General features: G+C 31.5%; 1 long non-coding RNA gene across 3 annotated transcripts; it reads right to left on the bottom strand.

Annotated features, from left to right (window-relative positions):
* Positions 1 to 340: 340 nt before the first annotated feature.
* LOC149144168 (uncharacterized) lies at positions 341 to 1,186 on the bottom strand. 3 transcript variants are annotated; one of them, XR_016264794.1, is made up of 3 exons: positions 1,040 to 1,186; positions 826 to 902; positions 341 to 681 (listed from the first exon to the last, which is right to left on the bottom strand). It is a non-coding gene; the product is annotated as an uncharacterized LOC149144168 (long non-coding RNA). The 3 variants fall into 3 exon arrangements; XR_016264792.1 differs by lacking the exon at positions 826 to 902; XR_016264793.1 differs by lacking the exon at positions 1,040 to 1,186 and having other exon boundaries at positions 814 to 1,033.
* Between the last annotated feature and the right edge of the window lie 4,442 nt (positions 1,187 to 5,628).

Below are 5,628 nucleotides of genomic sequence, written 5' to 3' on the forward strand. Positions count from 1 at the left end.
TATTCCATTTCATACTCTTTTTATTTTAATGAATCATTTTCCAGGATAACCTGTAACCATGAATGTATAAATGCAATGTCTGAGTAGATGATCTAAAACCCTCCTTCCACTGATAAATTTGAAGCTTTGCATGCATAATTTTTTTCCCCAAAACCCTCATAATGTTGATAGCAATCGTCCTATGTATGTGTTTATTGTCGGCAGAAGATGAAAGAAAAAGAAAAACAAAACAAAAGAAAGAGCAGAGCATTCGATCATCTACCCAAATAGATACACAAATACAACCGGTTTACATTATTAATATTTAGATCCGCCTGCAAGCACACCCGAAAAAGAAAGATCATGTAAACCCGCAAACACAAACCCTCACAGGGCCTCTCACGGGCTTAAATTACACAATTAAAAAACATTACAGCTATAGCTAACTCGATCCACAGATCGAACCCCGTGCCAAGTTTTATAATACATTCTACAGCGAAAAAGGACCACAGATCGAACCCCGTGCCAAGGTTTATAATACATTCTACAGCGAAAAAGGACCACAGATCGAACCCCGTGCCAAGCTTTATAATACATTCTACAGCGAAAAAGTGTCCTTTAACGCGGATCCATTAAAACCACAGCCCGATCTTCGCTTTTAGTGAACAATACCGCGATAAACAACATAATCTCAATAGAGATCTGCAGAGATATAGAAAACAAAATCCAAAATTATAAAGATGCGTCGTGCTTCATTAAAACTAGGGAAAGAAAAAATGGATGAATCTTAATGGGAACAAAATGAAAACAAATATAGAGTCAGAAACCCTCAACAATTTCACACACAAAGGATCGATCGCAGAATAAAACGAACGCCGCTGTATCGACCCTAACCCTGCCATTTAAAGAATCGAGAAAAAAATCTGCGAGCAGGATCAATCACAGTAGAATATTATCTAGCGAATATGCCACCATCCAAAGGTGAAAATTGGCTTAATCGCTTTCTCACTGCGAGTAAAAGGCGGTCGTCAAGCTATCAAGCCATAAAGGGATATCTTACCTGCGAGGAGTACGTGGCCGAAGGAGTTCGCAGAGGATCAGAGCACAGCGAAACCACAATGGCGGCAGTAGAATGGCTCCAGAGTAAGGGTAGGGGAGCACAGCGCGCGGGTGTTGAATTCGAATGGAGGGAAAGATCGCGCATGAATGAATTACTCCCCGATCGGCCAGCACATTCCCTTGTGCAGAAAGGATGTCAGGCGATCGGCGATCGGTCAGGAATGTCAGGGAATGTCAGGGCGGACCGGGAGGTTGGCGGAGAACGGGAGGAGCGATGGTGGCGGAAGAGGGGGAGATTTCCGGCAGCCGGAGCCAGACGATTTTCCGGCCGGTGCTGGAAAAGGGGCCATTCTACTGCCTCCGTAGACTACTCCTTTAACTTTAATGCTAGGTAATTAGTTATGATATTTAACTTTTATGACGCAGGGTGAATAGAAACATATTGTGGTCTTCACAAGGGTTCACTGCATTAGGCATTAATAATGGTTGCATTCTTCAAAGCGTCAGTTATAGGTTGTTTTCCTATTTAGAATTACACTAAACTATGTTACTCTTAATTAGGTTATAAAGTTATGTTTGGTTGAAAAAATAAGAGCCAATTATGAATATATATATATTTTCATAAATACATTTTATCAATAAAAATATGAGAAATCAATTTGTTTCAAAAGTAAGAAACAAATATGATAGTTATTATCTAGTATATGGAATTTTCATTGGTTGTAGTTCTGACATATAACATAGTTAATAGATGACAATTATCCATAATCACTAGAATATTATATTATTTGGTGTCATTTGGATTATAACACAATGAAATTGACATTGTATGGAAATCTAAATTTATGTTTTGGTAATCAATAATCATTCATGTAAATTACATATTACTATACAATCCAGCAATGTATCAGTTTGAAGCAGTAAATTGGTTATTGTCATTAAGTTTACAATTATTCTCATTATTAATTATAACGGAAAAAGGAGTTAATGGAATGATTATGGTCTTATTTGAATTGTCCCTTGTGACTAGATTCGTTGCAGCTTATATTTTAATGGTATAAATTACACGTGGCCATCTTCCTTTGGGCAATGGATTGGGTCAAGATTGTTGTCCTCATTGGAAGATCAAGGGATGCTCCCAATTCCAATATTGTTGAAGTTACATGCAAATAAAATTTTGGCCTTTCTCTTTGCAGTATATATGGCATCTTAGAAGGTGGAACTAATAGTGAAGCTTCACTTGTTGATGAAGGTTTAATAAACCTTTTCATGGTTTGATTGCACCTTTGAAATAATAAATTTATTATATGGTTTAAATGCACCTTGTAGGGTTTTTAGGGTTTTATTAATTAGGTTTTAATATTAGGGTTTTTAATATTGGATTTAGAATATAAAGTTTAATATTAGGATTTTCAATATTGGTTATATTGAGTTTTTATTATTGGGGTTTATAATATTGGGGTTATATTATATGGTTTTTGATATATAAATATTAGGGTTAAATACATAAGGTTTATAATATTAGAGTTAATATTAGAGTCAATATTAGGGTTTATAATATTGGGTTTAATATGTTAGGGTTAATATTAGGGTTTTTTTTTTTTTTTTTAATACGATTAACACATTTATAGTGTGTTAAATATATATTAATCTATATATTAACACATGTTAACTATTGCTGACTATTATTGGCATGCTTAACTATAGTTAACATGAGCATCATAATCAACAATAGTCGACATGACTATCATGGTCTATACTATAAGTGATATATAATGAACCATAGTAAACTATATTGAACCATACTTACCACAGACATCATGGTCTATCTATAAGTGACATATAATGAACCATAGTAAACTATATTCAACCATAGTGGATGACCATGGTTGACCATGGAGGCCTATAGTGCATGGTCAAGGTTAACCATAGTCAAACCATGGTTAACCATCAACCACCACCATGGCAATGGTAACCATAGTCAAATCATGGTCGACTACAAGCAAACCATAGTCAAATCATGGTCAACTATACACAAACCATAGTCAAATTATGTCCAACCATAGTGAAACTGCATTCAAACAATGGTCAACTATAGTAAATCATATTCAATTATGGTTGAAAATAGACAAACCATGGTAAACTTATTGTCAATCATATTCAAACCATATTCAACCATAGTCAAACCATGGTCAACCATTCACATTCAATTGTTAACCATAGACAAAACATAGTTAGTGATGTTTAAACATATTGAACATGGACACTATAGTCGACCGTGGTAGTCAAAAATTGTTAAACATAGTCATTCATAGTCAAAACATAGTCAGTGATGCTTAAAAGGGGTGAACATGGAAAACCATGGGAAATAATGGTTGAAAAATTAGTCAACACTCCTCAACTTCAATCAAACATCTTCGTCTATCATTGTTATTAATTAATACCAATAGTAAAAAAATATTCAACCATATTAGACAACATAACCAAACAAATTCAACCTTGATAGTCATTGTTTAAATAGTTGACAATGATCAAACTTGGTCAACCTTATGTTTACCATATTTAGTATTGGGTTTTAACAGTATGGTTTTAATATTGCAATTTACTCAAATTACATTGCATTTACTCAATGTCACATTGTGACATTACAAAATTAATGAACCACGTTTACTAATTTTGTTGAGCATGTTCGACTATGTTTAGCTATGTTTGATAGTCAACACTCCTCATCTTCAGTCAAATATAATCTCTTATCGTTATTGTTGATTAATATTAATAGTCAAACATGGTCAACCACATTAGTGGGCATAGTCATACAATGCCAATTTTGACAGTCATTGTTTAAATAGTTAACGATGATGATATTATAATATTGGGTTTAATATTGTGATGTGTCCAATGGTACATAAATTTATCAAATGTCGCATTGTGAAAAACATTGTTGCAGTATGACAATCAATGTGATAATCATTATCACAATGTTACATTACATTGTAATCTATTCAACGTCACATTACATCATTACAAAAATTGGGTTTATAATGTCAGGTTTAATATTGGGTTTAGTATTGGGTTTATAATATTGCTTCAATATTAGGGCTTCTAATATTGGGTTTATAATATTAGGTATTTTAATGTTAGGGTTTATGATATTTGGTTTAATATTGTGACGTAGGAATGATACAACAATCTATCCAACGTCACCTTGTGACAAATATTGTCGCAATATGACAATCAATCTCACAATCCTTGTCGCAATCTAATAATCATTATTGCAATATTACATTACGTTGTAATTTATTTAATGTCACATTGCAATATTACAAAAATCAATGTTTAATATTAGGGTTTTATATCAGGTTTATAATATTGGGTTTAATATTGGGTTTAATATTGAGTTTATAATATTGGGTTTTTAGTATTGGGTTTATAATATCGAGTTTAATATTAGGGTTTAATATTGAGTTGAATATTGGGTTTTATAATGGTAGAATTCATAATTATTTAATTTAATATTAACATTAAATATTGTGAACATGGAATGGTAAAGAAATCTATTCAACACCACACTGCGACAAGAATTATCGCAATGTGATAGTCAATGTCAGAATTATGGTCGAAATGTTACATTACGTTGCAATTTATTCAACATTCCATTACGAAATTACAAAATTAGGTTTAATATTAGGGTTTACAACTTTGGGTTAAATATTAGGTTTATAATATTGAGTTTAGTATTAGGGCTTATAATATTGAGTTTAAAATATTGGGGATTATAATATTGGGTTTAATATCAGAGTTTATAATATTTGGTTTAGTATTTGGGCTTAATATTGTGACATTAGAATGTGACATAAAACTATCCAACGTCACATTGTGACAAACATTGTCACAATTGACAATTATCCTGACATTCATGGTCGCAATATTATAAACCATAATATTATAAACCCAATATTATAATCCACATTATTAAACTTGATATTATAAACCCTAATTTTACAATGTTACATTGCATTGCAATGAACATTACATTACATTGCAATTTATTGAACGTCACATTGCGACATTACAAAAATAAGGTTTAATACTAGGGTTTATAATATTGCTTTTATAATATAGGGTGTTTAATATATAGGGTTTATAATATTACAATTTATATTGGGTTTGATGTATAAGGTTTATAATATTGGGTTTTAAATTAGGGTTTTCAATATCATGTTTAGTATCAGGATTTATAACATGGGGTTTAATTTTGGCTTTAAAATATTGAATTTTGATATTATGGTTTATAATATTGGGCTTAATATTAGGATTTATAATACTTGGTTTAATATTAGGGTTTGCAATATTGGGTTTATAATATTGTGTTTAGTATTAAGGTGTATATTATTGGGTTTAATATTAAGGTTTATAATGTTGAGTTTGTAATACTGAGTTTACAATATAGGGTAGTTAATAAATAGGGTTTAATATATTTGGTTTATAATGTGACAATTTATTATTAGGATTTATAATATAGAGGTTTTAAAATTACGTTTATAATATTGGGTTTAATATCAAGCTTTATAATGTTAGGTTTATAATATA

The sequence above is a fragment of the Pinus tabuliformis genome, chromosome X (genome assembly GCF_031772625.1).
Source record: "Pinus tabuliformis cultivar Carrire ecotype Pingquan chromosome X, CPIR1, whole genome shotgun sequence".
Taxonomy (NCBI): Eukaryota; Viridiplantae; Streptophyta; class Pinopsida; order Pinales; family Pinaceae; genus Pinus; species Pinus tabuliformis.